Source organism: Bidens hawaiensis, unplaced genomic scaffold (genome assembly GCF_021521415.1).
Source record: "Bidens hawaiensis isolate Kalapana, Puna unplaced genomic scaffold, B.hawaiensis_p1.1 tig00040556_1, whole genome shotgun sequence".
NCBI classification, from domain to species: domain Eukaryota; kingdom Viridiplantae; phylum Streptophyta; class Magnoliopsida; order Asterales; family Asteraceae; genus Bidens; species Bidens hawaiensis.
In genome coordinates this window covers 126,125-143,192 of record NW_027497154.1, presented here as the reverse complement: position 1 = coordinate 143,192, position 17,068 = coordinate 126,125, and the positions used below count along the sequence as shown (strand labels likewise).

Genomic DNA, 17,068 nt, shown 5'->3' with positions numbered 1-17,068 from the left:
AAGAAGGACGGGACTTTCCGCATGTGCATCGACTACCGGGAGTTGAACAAGGTGACGGTCAAGAACCGTTATCCTTTACCCCGAATCGATGATTTGTTTGACCAGCTTCAAGGATCGAGTTACTACTCGAAGATCGATCTGCGATCCGGTTACCACCAACTGAGAGTGCGCGAAGAAGATATCTCAAAGACGGCTTTCAGAACACGGTATGGTCACTACGAGTTTTCGGTTATGCCTTTTGGCTTAACCAACGCACCAGCCGTATTTATGGATCTCATGAATTGAGTATGCAAGGCGTACCTCGACAAGTTTGTGATTGTGTTCATTGACGATATTCTCGTCTACTCCAAGAACGAAGCTGACCATGAAGAACACTTAAGGGTAATTCTGGAGTTATTGAAGAAGGAACAACTGTATGCTAAACTCTCGAAATGTGAATTTTGGCTTCGCGAAGTTCACTTTTTAGGACATGTGATCAACGAGAATGGTATCCATGTCGATCCCGGTAAGGTAGAGGCCATCAAAAACTGGGTAGCACCTAAGACTCCGACTGAGGTGCGGCAATTCCTAGGACTGGCCGGCTACTACCGGCGTTTCATCGAGGGATTTTCAAAGATTGCTCAACCCCTCACCGCTTTGACTCACAAAGGCACTAAGTACAATTGGGGTGACGCGCAAGAATCCGCTTTCCAACTATTGAAAACCAAACTCTGCAGCGCCCCTATTCTAGCCCTCCCCGAGGGAACGGAAAATTTTGAGGTACACTGTGACGCATCTATACAAGGTCTTGGTTGTGTGCTGATGCAACTCGAGAAGGTTATAGCCTACGCCTCCCGACAACTACGGGTTCATGAGAAGAACTACACGACCCACGATTTGGAACTCGGAGCTGTGGTGTTAGCTCTTAAGATATGGAGGCATTACTTGTACGGTACCAAGTTTACCATTTACACCGACCACAAGAGTCTCCAACATATCTACGATCAGAAGGAGCTGAACATGCGACAGCGTCGTTGGGTCGAGCTGCTCAAAGATTATGATTGTGCCATCAAGTACCACCATGGCAAGGCCAATGTAGTGGCCGACGCCCTCAGCAGAAAAGAAACAGATAAACCCAGACGAGTGCGAGCATTGCAACTCACGATTCATGCCAGCTTACCCGATCAGATTCGCGATGCGCAACTTGAAGCTTTGAAAGATGACAATCTTCCATCGGAACTCATGCGGGGCATGGACAAGCAACTTGAAACCAGATCGGACGGGGTCCGATATTTTGAGAACCGGATTTGGGTTCCACGATACGGAGAGTTGAGAACTCTAGTAATGGACGAAGCTCACAAGTCCCGATATTCTATCCACCCTGGCTCAGATAAAATGTATCATGATTTAAAGGCACTTTACTGGTGGCCGAACATGAAAGCCGACATTGCCACCTATGTGAGCAAATGCTTGACTTGTGCCAGAGTCAAGATAGAATACCAGAAACCATCTGGACTACTGCAACAACTGGAACTCCCAATGTGGAAATGGGAACATATCTCAATGGACTTTATCACGGGTTTACCTAAGACACCGACGGGATGCGATACCATCTGGGTGATCGTTGACCGGTTGACTAAATCTGCACACTTCTTAGCGATTAAGGAATCGGACATAATGGAAAGACTGACTCGTGTTTACATGAAAGAAGTGGTGTCTAGACACGGAGTGCCTGTCTCGATCATTTCCAATCGAGATTCTCGTTTCACGTCGCACTTTTGGAAGTCGCTGCAAAGCGCGCTAGGCACCCGTCTTGATATGAGCACAGCATACCATCCTCAGACGGATGGGCAAAGTGAACGAACTATTCAGACCCTGGAGGATATGTTGCGTGCCTGCGTATTGGATTTCGGAAAAAGTTGGGAACCTCACTTACCTTTGGTAGAATTTTCGTATAATAACAGCTACCACGCAAGTATTAAAGCAGCGCCGTTTGAAGCGCTGTACGGACGGAAGTGTCGATCACCACTCTGCTGGGCAGAGGTGGGTGACAGCCAAATCACTGGTCCAGAACTGGTACTCGAAACTTCGGAAAAGATTGTTCAAATCCGAAATCGCATGACAGCAGCACGAGACCGCCAAAAGAGTTACGCCGACAAGCGCCGAAAACCTCTCGAATTTCAAGTGAACGATCGAGTGTTACTCAAAGTCTCACCTTTGGTGTGGTTCGCTTTGGTAAGCGAAACAAACTCAACCCACGATATGTTGGTCCCTACCGGATAACTGAGCGCGTTGGTCCGGTGGCGTACCGACTGGACCTACCAACGGAACTCAGTGGCGTACACGATGTATTCCACGTATCAAATTTGAAGAAATGCCTGTCCGATGAAACCCAAGTAGTTCCTTTGGAGGAACTGCAAGTTGATGAACAGTTACGTTTCATTGAAGAACCAGTCGAAGTTTTGGATTGGGAAACCAAAACGCTCAAACACAGCAAAATTCCAATCGTTAAAGTTCGTTGGAACTCGAGACGTGGACCGGAGTTCACGTGGGAACGCGAGGATCAAATGATGAAAAAGTATCCTCACCTTTTTGAAGGGCTAACCAAACACAGAAAACCGCGAAACCCGGCAAACCGTCAGACATCACCGGAGGTATGAATTAAATTTCGGGACGAAATTTCTTTCTACTAGGGGATGATATGACAAACTGAAATTTTTTTTTCTTATCCTTTCAGACACTCATCACGACTTGACTCAAATTTTCGGGACGAAAATTCTTTAACCTGGGAATGATGTGACAATCGTCAATTTCAGGTTAACTCCGTTAACTCAACTCCGTCAATTCAAACTTAAGATCACTAAACCTATAACGCACACTTCATTACATTTAAACTAGGGTTTAAATGACGCTTAACACTTACTACATGTGTAGTCTTTCGGTTTCTTATCCTTTCAGACACTCATCACGACCTGACTCAAATTTTCGGGACGAAATATCTTTAACCTGGGAATGATGTGACAATCGTCAATTTCAGGTTAACTCCGTTAACTCAACTCCGTCAATTCAAACTTAAGATCACTAAATCTATAACGCACACTTCATTACATTTAAACTAGGGTTTAAATGACGCTTAACACTTACTACATGTGTAGTCTTTCGGGATTTGCACCGAAACGCAAACGAGTTGACGCAAACGATTGATGAATAAACGAAAAACGTCAAAACAGTAATTATGTGATAATTATGTGTTAGACTTATGTGTTACGTGATAACATGGTTATGAACATTAACTCAAGATGTAAACTAGTTAGTTAAGTTAGAAAAACAACAATTGAAAGTAGAGGGACTTGAGTGTAACTTGTATGTTTATAAATATATCCTTAACAATCAACCCTAACTCATTATTATTAACCCCACAAGTCCGATCGGCCCCTCCCTCCCTTGCTCCTTGGCTGCCGTCCACTATACACACACCTACAACCCTAAATTCAAGCTTTTGATTGAAGAACTAGGTGCTAGGAAGGTATAATTGATCATCCTTTACATCCTTGTTACTTGATTTTGATATTTAATGGGTTAATTGAAAACCCTAGCTTGACCGATTTCATGTATGTATAGTTAATATGATTTGTTGTTGATTGGATAATGATTTGATAACTAGATTGAATGTTGTTGCATGTTAATTGTTGTGTCTATGGTTTGAGTTCAAACAAAAACCCTAATCATGTATGTAATGGGTAATTGATGTGCATGGATGGTGTTTATGGAGTCTAGAGTGTTATATGAATGCATGATAGTTCATAGGTTGTTAATATATTGAGTTTGGATGCAAACAGTTTCTGGACAGAATGTGTTTATGATGTTTAAGTGACTGTAACGAAGTGTAAACGTGAAAATTGGTTGATATTATTGGTACTACAGTAAACTAGGTTGAGTCTAGTTTCTATAAAGTATAAACTTGTAATTTTTGGACAAGTAGAAGTTAACTTTTATGATTTTACAAAAACGTTGTGCAAAGCTGAGCTGTTAGACCTGCTGTTAGGTTGTTTTGTAAATGTTATATTTCATGATCTACGAGACCAATTGGGTTGGTTCTACTTCTGGAAGTTGACTTATTGAGTTAGGAACCTAACCCAAGTGGTCTTGCATTTATTGGATTTTTCGTTTAACGGGAATTGCAAATAACATTCTGTTGCGCATGAATTTGACTGTTATGAGTTTGCTGTAATGATTTGATGATTGTGAGAAAACTATGTGGAATAAAAATATAATAAAATATGTTCTGGAAACCTAAGACATATGTGCTTCTGTGATGATTTTTGGTAAATTAATTGAAATGCTATGATCAGTGAAATAGTACAATCTTTCTAGTAGGATTTCTGTCTCGGTGAAACTAGCTGCTGAGTTGTGTAAAAATGCATGAAACATGATACTTGCTATAAAATTGTTATATTTTGACCAAAATACCCTTGCGGGGAATAATTGCTAATTGATTGCCATGATTTGACCAAATTGCCCTCATGGGGAATAATGGCTAGTTAATTGTTATTTGTTGACCAAAATGCCCTTACGGGAAGTAATTGCTAGTGATGTACTTTATGAATACGTGACACGTAAATGATTGCTTACACATGTAACGTTTCACAAATACATTGTTAAAGTCACACACGATTCACAAACGAAACACGAAACATGTTATGTGCATAGTTATTATGTGCCGGGTCTAGAGACTCGATAATATTCCGACACTTAGAAAAAAAAATCTCTTTATTGTTTTAGAACGCTAGGGAGAGTTTTTCGGTGACGCGCATCTTGGTGATTTAATTTGGGAAATTCTTCGCAAACAGTGAGTTTCACTTTCCCATCTTTAAACTGTTTTCAAACGCTTTTCACTTGGGGGAGATAACATACTCCACAACGCATTTAAGATTTTGTTATAAATTATATATCACTTGTAAAGGCTAAGTGGCAAACGAAACATTTGAAGTCCTACACATCGAACCGGTTAATATTTTGAATAGCGAGTCACTGTTGAGTAGTACTACTGGGTTTGACAAACCCCACCCAACGCTAAACTCGACTGGAGGTCGAGCGGGTGTAATTTTGGCTAACACTTACCATGGTCTGGAGGACCTGGTGACAAGGCACTTAATAAACGAGTCAGCTTCGGTGTCGAACACTTAGTAATACTTGTTGCATAGACTAGCTACCTATCGATATATAATTGACATAACACTATCTGGTAACGCAAAACGCTGTAACGCTGTAACGCAAAACGCTGTAACGCAAAACGCTGTAACGCTGTAACGCAAAATGCTGTAACGCTGTAACGCAAAACGCTGAACGCAAACGCTAAACGATTTATTTTTATATAACTTGTGAACTCACCAACCTTGTGTTGACACTTTTAGTATGTTATTCTCAGGTAGCCGAGGCGGGCGCGCGGTTTAGGAACATGCATTGATTGAAAACGCTTTTGTTATGCAAACTTATTTTTAACGGTTACCATAGGTTTTAAGTCGTCCTGCGTGACGCAACTTTTGGATTAAAGGTTTTTACGCTTCCGCATTTATTTACTCGTAAACGTTTTCATGGTTTTGAAACTTTGTTTTATGGTTTGATTATAACTGATGATTCCGATCCTGTTAGTTCACACCCTCTGACGGTAAAACTCCGTTAGTGGATTTTGAGGGTGTGACAAAAATTTTTTAATTTGGGTTTTGAAGGGGTTTTTTTTGGGCCATCTGCTTGTCTCAACATGCTTGGCTTGGGCCACTCACTGGTTTGAGCCCACTTTGTGTTCTCGGCCCATCTTGATTCTTTGTTTAAATATCAATGGATCAAGTGTTTCATTATTCTTATAATTCAAAATCTGCTTCTCTCTCAAGTTCCTTAGCCGAAAACTGATCCATCCTCACTAATCATCTATTAGTGTTCCATTGTTTGTTTCACAGGTAATGAACTATGCCATATGAGATCTAGGTGTTGACAGCGGCTTACTTAAGGTTGCCATGAACTGATTTCATGGTTGGATTGATGAGTTAAAAGGAATTCATAAGCAATTAGGGGTTTTGAATGGACATCTTAGGGTTAATTAAGTGTTTTCGGTTGTTTGTTTTAGACCAATTGCAGGTTTAATGGAAGTTTTGGATGAGATCAAGGTGGGATGAAGATGAATTAAACGTTTCCCAAGAAGAAACCCAAGGGGTTCTCTGTCCCCAGTTGTCAAGGGGTTCTCGGTTGACTTTCGTTGACCGAGAACACCTTGTATTGACAGAGAACTCCCATTCTCGGCTAAGTGACCGAGAACTCCAGTTCTCGGTTGTTTTCTTTGACTTTCATTGACCGAGAACTCTTTCAGTTGACCAAAATCTAACCAGTTGGGCTTCATACTCTCCGTTTGGGCTTAACTCTTAATGTTGGGCCTTTATACTATTGGGTTATCATTTGGGCCAACTAATGTGACCTTTAGGCTGTCAAATGGGCTCTATATGGGGGCCTGGTTCATCTTACGGACCAAATCTCTTATTTGTCATGATCCATTTTTAATACTATCGAATTAATCTATATATTTATCTAACTTGATACGTTTGGTGCAGATGTGGCCGATCAGAACTCGTTAAAGGTTGTTGATATGCACAACATAGCTGGATACTTATATGATCTACCTCTTACTCACAAGGAATTCCAGTCTATGGTTTTCGGTCTTAACACGTGCAGGATCTCTCACGCACTACGAGAGAATCCCGTCATATGCAAGAAGATGATCACAGATATTTGGAACAACGCTTCAATCAATCCGCGAGGAAAAGATGGAGTTATATCCATAGACTCCAAAGTTCAAAAGAAGCCAGTTAGAATCACTGAGACCATCATGAGAGAGTTGTTGATGTTTGGTGATCAACCTGATTACCCGACCGAGTACCCCACTGCTGATGTTACTAAGGTCCTCACCAAAATGGGTTACGAGGGCACCTATCCTCCGGCAATCAAGAAGCTATTTCATCCATACTAGAGATTCTTGATTCACACGTTCTTCACCTGCGTGTCCGGTAGGAAAGGGGGCTCTGATGAGATTAGTCATGTTCAGATGTCCGCTGTCACTGGTCTGATCATGGATTGAAATTACAATTATTCCAAGTTCGTTTTCATTGAAATGATAAGCAATCTAAAAGGGAAGAAGAAGGAGTTGTTCCTTATGTATCCAAGATTCTTGCAAATGATCTTTGATTCTCACTACACCGATCTTGTCAAGTTTGTTGACACCTTGGATATGAAGTCAATGGGACCAAATACCTTTGGATTGATGAAGCAAAACAGAAAAAGATCCAAGATTGTGTACCGGGGTCTCCATGCTCTGGTTAAATTCAAACGATTGCGGAAACAGAAGCTGAGCCAGTTATAGCTCAGGTTGCTGATGAACATGTGGCTTCAACTCAGCCACGTGTTGCGTCATTTGAAATTTCTGATGATGAAAAAGATGAAGCTGAACACCGTCAGTCGGATACCTCTCCAAGTGCTGAGAACTTAAGTGCTTTGGAAGCTGTAAAAGCTTTGTTACAGTCAACTGCTCTGAAGCCTCATCAAACAGTTGCTGAAATCAGTGAGGAAAATATAGCTGAGGATCCAGCCGCAGACCTCGGTCCACGTAAACGAAGAAAGAAAGATCCGAGGCCAGGCGTGCGGATAAGTGAACCTGATACAACCACTACACCAACCACAGATGCAACAATTAGCCCACAACAACAAGCTGCTCAACTTGAGCCACATGCTCCCGAAATACAAGCTGAACAAGACACATCTACTGCTGAGCCTTCATTTCATGATCTGTTGACTAGTGATTTTGTTAGTGAATTTGATTTTGAGACAGATATTCCACACACCGACACTACAGATATTCCCTCCGGTTCATCTGGTCCAAATGCTCAGGGTCAGTCGAGTTCAGGTACGTCAGACAAGATTGCCCAAATTCTGGCTATGCAAGAATCTTACCTTCAGAACAAAGGTAAAGGTGTTGCTCTTGAAGATGCTTCTGTTGACATTCATGCATTACAACGTCGAGTCTTTGAACTCGAGCAAGATTCAGTAGTTAAAGACGTTCGTATTCAAGAGTTGGAATCAGGTAACTCTGACAAAGATGCCAAGATCAAAGAACTACAGTCCAACATGGGAGAATTAACAGCATTGTATCTTGACCTTCAACAAAAGTTGTTTCAAAAGTTTGGAGACGAGTTTAAAGGCAATGATGATGTGGTCTCTAAAATGCCCAACGTTAGTCAAGCCGGCAGTTCTACTACTTACCCTGTTGACAACATTGATGAGTCAGAATCACTGCAACAATACATGGATGCCCCCTCCATCACCAAAGAGAAATCGGACAGAATTCAGAAGAAAATACCTGAAAAGGGGAAGAAGAACTTGCTGGTGATGAAGAACTCAGATCAGAACGTTGAATCATCAGATTATCCAGACAGGTTTGTCATTACTTTTCAAAAGGGGTTCTCGGACAAATATGGTGACCTATCAGGAGTTCTACCATGGGGTTTTGATGCAGACAAGAATATGTGGTGGGTAAAGAGGAAGTCAGGAACAACTGAGTATTACAAGAAAATGAAAGACTTTGGCTCCTGGACCAAAGTGGATCTTAGTGACCTGATTAACTCTCCTTTCACCAACCCGATGAATGATAAACGTGGTATAGACTTCTGGAACTTTCTGAGAAGGGAAGTCGACAGAGGCTTCCCAAATATGAAGACTGCTGAATCTTTTCTGAAGAAGGCAAAGGGAGTCCAAGATCCAAAGACCGGGAAAACAATGGTAAATGTTATGTGGCCTGCCACGGACAAGGCCACTCATATTCCTTTGCCAGACGCGATTCCAGATGGCACGTTGGACAACATGAGATTTTGGATGTATGATAGTGTCAGTGCTACAGTTGTCATCAAGCTGGCGAAAGGAAAGGGTCAGTACAGATTTGTTTATCCAAGACACCTACTAAAGTTTGGAGAAAGGGACATCAAAATTCTAAGTGCAATCCAGATAATTGCTGATCCGATTTTTGAAACGGCTGCTAAAGAATTCACTGGTATGGTTGCTTCTATTATCATATGCAAGTTTTGGGCAGGTGCATTGAAGGATGTTGACATTGACTACATGGAGCATGATTAAAAAACAAAGCTACAAACCAAGGGGGAGATTGTTGGGTCTAATTTATATGGTTTGTACTTAGTCTAAGTTTTTTTGGGTTTAGCTTGTGTATGGGCTTGGGCTAACATGTAAGCCGAGAACACCTTTGGGTTCTCGGCGGGCTTTTGGTGTGTTTGGGCTTTGTAATCTGGTTCTCCTATATATAGGTCACCAATGTATAGGGTATAGGGTGTTCGTTCACTCATTATTTAGTATCGTGTATTGTAAGTGCTTAAGCACCCGACGTATCTTAATATACGTATGTTTTGAAGCAATCCCGTATTACTTACTTGTGTTTATTCGTGTTCTTGAATCACCAAGTATCGGTATTCCGCACCTATATTTGTTATATTGATATCATAATTGTAGTGATCCAGATTCGGGACTTACACTATCTTATAGTCATGGCTCTGATACCAATCTGTCGCACCTCGACCAAAGGCAACGGAACATGCCGGGATGCGATGGATTGCTCAAGAACTCAAGACACTATTAAAGTGGCAATTAGGGATGGCAACAAAACCCGAACCCGATGGGAAAACCCGGAACCCGACATAAATGGGACGGGTAATACCCGACCCATTAGGGTTTGGGACGGGTTTGGGATTAGTTTTGAATTTTTTCGCGGGTGTGGGACGGGTTTGGGATTTCTAATATACCTGATTACCCGACCCGATTACCCGATAACATAAACTCATTTACCCGATTATATACCCGATGTACCCGATATAGCTTATTATATTATATATATGTACTATATTCCAAATATATTATTAATCGAAACTTATTTATGTCAGTTATTTGAGACATTTTATCTTTATGGTAACCATTTTTGTAATCGATTAGTTATTTTTTATCAAAATTCGCTAGAAACCCAGCGGATTTTGAGCCGGGTATACCCGACGGGTATTTTATCAAAACCCGATGGGAAAACCCTAACCCGACGGGTAATTACCCGATTAAAACCCGACGGGTTTGGGATGGGTTTGGGACGGACTTTTATAACCGGGTATGGGTTTGGGAATTCCTAAACCCGACTCAAACCCGACCCATTGCCTTTCCTAGTGGCAATATCTAATCAAGTCATTTAAATTCATAAAATCATAAAGAATCACATAACTTGTTCATACAATAATCGAATTCAACCATAACACATATTTTATTGTTTGTTTTGCTAATATCTTAATAGTCTTGATAACGTTTTTCGCCAAGTCCTCGAGTCAACCAAAACTCAAACCTGTAACATTGCATAAAATAGAATTTTGTCAACACAAAGGTTGGTGAGCAATTTCATAGTTTTTAACAATATGTATATAATAAGAAATTCCACAACTTGTACACAAAACAATAAATAATAGCAACAATTTAGATAATGAAATCGTTAATAAGAATACATTAATGACACCTTGCTATAAGGGGATACCAAATAGCCTAGGATTTATATGAAATCGTTAATAAGAATACATTAGCGACACCTTGCTATAAGAGAATACCAAATAGCTCGGATTTATATGAAATCGTTAATAAGAATACATTAACGACACTTTTCTATGAGAGGATGCCAAATATACTCGGATTTATGAATCAACCAACCAACCAAAAGTGGTAAACACGTTAGCATTTAAGCATGTAAGCATATAACACCAAATCGAGCATTTATTTAAGTAAAGTATACAATAAAGTTTGTGGTTTAAGACTCAAGTATAAAACATTTAGTTTGAATAAGTATGCAATATCACTCCAAACGAAAGATGGAAACGGGGTATGAAAAGTACTCACGTTCAAGTAATAAACTTGATTTGGTAAAATGACTAGTAACCGGAATGATGAGGTTTAACGAGCAAAGTCTAGATGAAAGAAAGTCTTGTATTAGAAAGGTTGTCTAGAAAGTCTTTAAATAAAATAAATGATAGGAAATGTAAACAATTTAAAGTTTAGGGTTTAAAATGTAAATATTTATGAAAATTATAATAATAGTCTTTCAAAAATATACGTTTGCTCGAAACCGGGTTAAAGTATCTAGTCCTCAATATTTACTCAACCTATGTTAAGTAATAAGGTGGGTAAAAATGCAAGAATGCAAGTCCCTTTATAATGGATACTAAAACGGGTTTTAACGAATGTTCGTGTTGTTGGTTCGGGTATTGGTAATTGGTCAAACCCAAAGTCAACTTTCCAAAATAATGAATGTTATGAGATAACTCAATAAATTTAAGAAGACTTCCAAAATAATGAATGTTATGAGATAACTCAATAAAATTTAAGAAGACTTAACCAAGTATGTAATCCTATTGTTTTAGAACTAACAACGTCCGATAAGCGAGTGTTCGGTTTCGTTGGTCCAAACTTTGTTATAAGATCAATTTGGATTCAACATCCCAAGTACTTTAAGAAAATAATTAAAATCAATTTATAAAGTGTTTTAAAAGAAATATAAAAGTCTTGATAGGTAGAAACACACTTGTGTGTCTTAAGCTAGTGAAATCGGTTTAGTTCAGTTCGGTTCAGTTTCCATCTCGGAATAAGATCAAGAATGGTTACTACATTCCCAAACATCAAAGAACTTGTATAATATTTTATAAATGATGATACTTAAGTTATACAACCAAAAAGTTAACAATAAAGTCTTTAAACGAAAGTTTGGTTTTCGGTTCGGATCTTGTTTCGGGTAAGACCGAGGTTAGATTCTACAAACCCTTAACCATGGAACTCCTAAGAATGATTTTAGAAATTTAAATTTAACATAAAACATGTTTATAAAATTATTTAACAAAACTAGTAAACAAAGTTCGGTTTACGGTTAAGAGCTATTTACGGTTAAACCGAGGCTAGTTTCTACAAACCCATAACCATATAACTTCATAAATATGATATACAAACTATAATGAGCAGAAGTTAAGCACGGTTAATATGTATAAACAATTATGTAATTATATATATATATATATATATATATATATATATATATATATATATCAAGGACTACGTAAGTCCTCCATGTATCCTTGCCTTATGAGGCCCGACACTCCACCGACCGAGACAGAGGAAGTGACCACCAAAGGTAACAAGGGGTGTATATTATATATATGTGGTATAACCATCTTCAAGTATTAATAAGACTTAATAAGTTTATTAAAATGAAAGACTAAGGTCGGTTTGACTTTTGAAAGTCAAGTTGCTAAGAACATGAAAAACAACCTTAAAAACCTTGAATTTGAGAGATAATATGAAGTATGAGCAAGGATTAATGAAGCATGAGAGAGTGTATAATAGGATAAGATTGAAAGGATCTTACATTAGGTCTAATGGGTAAAAAATCGGATTTGGATAAAAGGATGTAAACCACAAACAACATACTGATCTGATGCCCGTCGCGCTACGCGACGGGGCTTGGCCCCACCCATCGCGCGGCACGATGGGGTGGGAGCCCAGATTTTTTCTAAGTTTCAAAATGGCAGATTTGGTCCCTGAAGTTGGTTTTAAGTGTTCTTAAGGCATTTTAAGGACCGAAAAGGATGTTTTTGAGACCCGACAAATATAAAACAATATTGTAACATAAAATATATCATTTTGATTATATCAAAGGTTTCGGTTTACAAAACGGGTCGGTTTACATGATAAACGAATACAATTAAAACCCGAAATTGACGAATGTCACGTGTCTTTTGTTCGTCATTGTGTACTTATAGTTATCATTGTGTCTTTACGCTCATCATTGTGTTTTTTTTTCAAAAATGAAGAAATCTGAAAATTGTAATACTAACAATGTTGTGTAATCCGAATATATAAATATAATGATAAATACATATTACACAATAATCTTAAATGCGAAACAAGTCTATCGAAAACACAGTGATATTCTGATACACAAAGCCCAATGTTGAATAAATATTACACAATGATTTGAAACGTAAAACTCAATGGTAATTACACATTACACAATGACCTGAACGTAATAAAAAATGAACGTGATACTCTTTATTAAGTGAATGCCATATGTAAATCCTGAAGAAAAATAATGAACGTAATACACAATTAGTAAAACATAATGATCGGTAGAGAGAAACAATGACGAATAAGAGACAACATGATGAGTAGAAAGAGACAATAAAGTAATCTTTGTTTGAATTTTTATCTTTAATATGTCTATGGATTGAAAAACACAATCATCATAACCTATATGACAATGTATAGAAAATCCAATTGAAAATATGACCAACCGATAATACAATATATAAAACTCACTAATTTTTTAATATATGATATTCATATTAAAGATTTATAAACGTTTATTATTATTAATTTAAAAAAAGATATTATTGTATGAAAAAATATAAACGTTTTAAAATAATAAGGAAAGTTACGTATAAGAATATAAATTTAACAAATATAAGTTATTCTTTTTAACTTATTCTCATTAATTTTTTCTTCTTGTATTAATTATAACCATTCAATTCTAAAATTAAAATAAATTACTTCGTACATTTTTTATTTATTATATAGTTTATATTTTAACCTTAATCTTTGACCTTTAACTTTTATTGTGGTTGTTATTATATACATTTAGTCATTCGCATTTAATAATTATATATGGTTTGGACCCATCAAATCACGTTATGGGTGTTTTTATGTTATAACCTAAACCCTGAACCTTTCTCATATCCACCACACCAAAAGTTATCATAACTACATTCCATTCCAATCCAAATTATATTTGATCTCAAAACCCCCTGTAGTATATATATAAACCTTTCTCATCAAAACAAAACATTCATTATCATTAATAGTATCGCAACAGACGCGGCCACCGGTTGATTAAGGATGCATCAGCTTCTTCAGATCTGGTCCGTCAAGCTACACGGAACCAGCAGCTATGCGAGTCTTCACTCTAACAGAAACCTGTTGGAAATGATGCAATCGGCTTTAACCCTAAGTTCCGAAAACTTACACAAACCGCAATCGATGGCTCAATCCATTCTCGACTCTGCGGGTGGTAATGCTAACAAAACCACCGCCGCTCGTAACTGCATTGACCATTTAAACAACTCTGGATACCGTCTCGAATCAACCAGTCAGGCGCTGCCACGTGGAGGCGGAGAGAGAAAACACGCACGTGCATGGACCGCGTTGAAATACGTGAATGATACGAGCATGATCAATGAAACGATGTCGTTTATGAACACGTTGATTGGTTACACTAGCAACGCGTTGAGTTTAATGATGGCGTACGACGTGTTTGGTGACCACACGTCATTGTGGGCCCCACCCAGGACGGGTTTTGGGAGGGTGGTGGGGAGCCTGGGGTTGAGGGCCCACACAGGGGCGGACCCACATAGTGTGGATCGGGGTCCCGGGACACCAATGTTTTTTAAAAATTTATTAGAAGCGGTATATTAAATTTTTTGAGGACCCCATAAGATTTAATACTTGGAACCCATACTATTAATGTTGATGTTGTCTGGTGGAAAGTCCCTTGTTTTATTTTTGAAAGGTCATGGGTTCAAGTCTTACAAGGCTCAGTTTTTGGTTTTTTGTGTTAATTTTTAGTGTTAATCAATCATTTGATTGCTAATGTTGCAATGATAACTTTGGAAACATTCAAACACCTCTAAAATACATATCATTGTTTTCAACTTTATGCATGGTTTTCTTTAGAAACATTCAAACACTTTAAAATATCAGTTTTATTTTTCACTAGTTTAAGTTAATGGTTTTCAACACATGCTTATGAAAGGGTGGATCTAGGTTCTATCTCAAAAATGTTTAAGAAAGGGAAAACAAAGTGTTTATGTGTCAACCCGACCCATTTTGACCCGTTCAAGTAGTGATGATTGAAAAGAAAGTTTTATTATGATATTGTTTTTTATTATGTTCTTCGCCTCGACCCGACCTGAACAACGACCGACCCGAAAAATTTGAACACCGAAAATATGGGACCCCATTGGCAAAAAATCCTGGGTCCGCCACTGGGCCCACAGTTGGGGTGCCTAAAGGGTTGAAGGCGGATGTCACGGTGTGTAAATCGGGTGGGTGTGATTACACGACCGTGCAGGAGGGGGTGAATGCCGCGCCTGATTTGGGGTACAGGCGGCGGTTTGTGATTTGGGTGAAAACGGGGGTCTATGAGGAAACGGTTCGGGTGGGTCTTGAGAAGCAGAATGTGGTGGTTTTGGGTGATGGGATGGGCAAAACGGTAATTACTGGGTCGTTGAATGTGGGCCAACCGGGGCTCTCCACATATAACACAGCCACTTTTGGTAAGTCGAACCCTATACCCTAAGCCCCTTAATCGTTTTATGAAATTTTGGTTTAGTGTAGGTTTTGATTTTTTCGGTTTTGGTTTGATTCAGGTTTTGTTCAGTTTCAATTTTTCCAGTTCTACGGCTTTGACTAAAATATTTGAGTTAAGCTATTTATAAAGTTAAAAATCAAAACCGAACCGAAATTTCGTTTTTACAAAAATATAAAATCAAGCTGTCGTTTGTTTGGAATCGGTTTTTTCCAATTTTTCGGTTTCATATGCACCCCTAATCCCTACTCTTTTCAACAACAGGGGTACTCGGAGACGGATTCATGGCAAGTGGTTTAACCATCGAGAACACTGCGGGTCCCGAAGCGCACCAAGCGGTCGCGTTCCGCTCCGACAGCGACCAATCCATAGTCGAAAACTGCGAATTCCTAGGCAATCAAGACACGCTTTACGCCCACTCACTTCGCCAGTTTTACAAATCATGTCACATTGAAGGCAATGTAGATTTCATATTTGGCAACTCCGCCTCCATTTTCCAAGACTGCACCATCCTGGTCCGTCCACGTCAGCTTAACCCCGAAAAGGGCGAGAACAACGCAGTTACGGCTCATGGCCGGATAGACCCCGCTCAGTCCACGGGTTTTGTGTTCCAAAACTGTTTGATCAACGGGACCGAAGAGTATGTGAGGCTATACAACAGTAACCCGAAAGTCCATAAGAACTTTCTTGGAAGGCCGTGGAAGGAGTTCTCGAGGACGGTGTTTATAGATTGTGATTTGGAGGCGTTGATCACAGCACCCGGGTGGATGCCATGGACTGGTGATTTTGCATTGAAGACGCTTTACTATGGCGAGTTTGATAATAATGGGAAGGGTGCGGATTTGTCAGGACGAGTGGCGTGGAGTAGTCGAATACCAGCCGAGCATGTTGGTGTTTATTCGGTTGGGAATTTCCTCCAAGGTGATCATTGGAGGCTTTGTTAATTGTTAATTAACTTTTTAGCGAATTTAAATAAATATAGAACGAACCGAGCTTTGGTAAAGAATCACATGATCGATTAAACTAAACACTGTTGTTTCTTTTTTCAAAGGCGTCTCGCGTTTATCTCATCCGGTATTGCAGCCGCTTGCCTCTTCTGCCACAACTACAACCGCAGCCCGTTTCCTCCGTCCAGGCCACTATACCTTACAATTTTATAGATCAGCTTATTTTTTGTGTTATCTAATGTTTTCTTTTTTTATGATTGTTTAGACTTAGGTTGTTATTTGTTTATAATCAATTTTTAAAAACCGAATATAAGGTTAGAGTTAGAGCAGCCACTCTACTTGTTATCTGGTTGTGAAGGTTTTAAACCTGCAGAACCTTATGAAATGAAAAGAAATATGTAGGAATATTTGTTGTGCATTTAAGCACAAGTTATTCAAAGGTATAAGGTGAGGCCATGTGTAGTGGAGGGGCTACAATTGGGGGCGAATTCTGACATGTGGCGCCCAGTCAGCATAGAGTGGAAATTTGTTTTTGGGGTGTAATGGTGTAGGGGCTACAAGTTGGGCCCACAGTGTCTTTTTTTATTATTTTCTTTTTATAATTAAACTAACTAAATAAAAACCAATTTATTTAAATAATTAAATAAAAATGCATTAAAATTAA

At 39.0% G+C, this 17,068-nt stretch overlaps 1 pseudogene across 1 annotated transcript; it reads left to right on the top strand.

Moving 5' to 3' along the window:
• The first annotated feature begins 12,619 nt into the window (after positions 1-12,619).
• Positions 12,620-16,771, top strand: LOC143592160 (putative pectinesterase/pectinesterase inhibitor 51; annotated as a pseudogene). Its single transcript, XR_013145866.1, has 4 exons — positions 12,620-12,640; positions 13,956-14,461; positions 15,118-15,425; positions 15,722-16,771. The product of XR_013145866.1 is annotated as a putative pectinesterase/pectinesterase inhibitor 51 (transcript).
• The last annotated feature ends 297 nt before the right edge of the window (positions 16,772-17,068 follow it).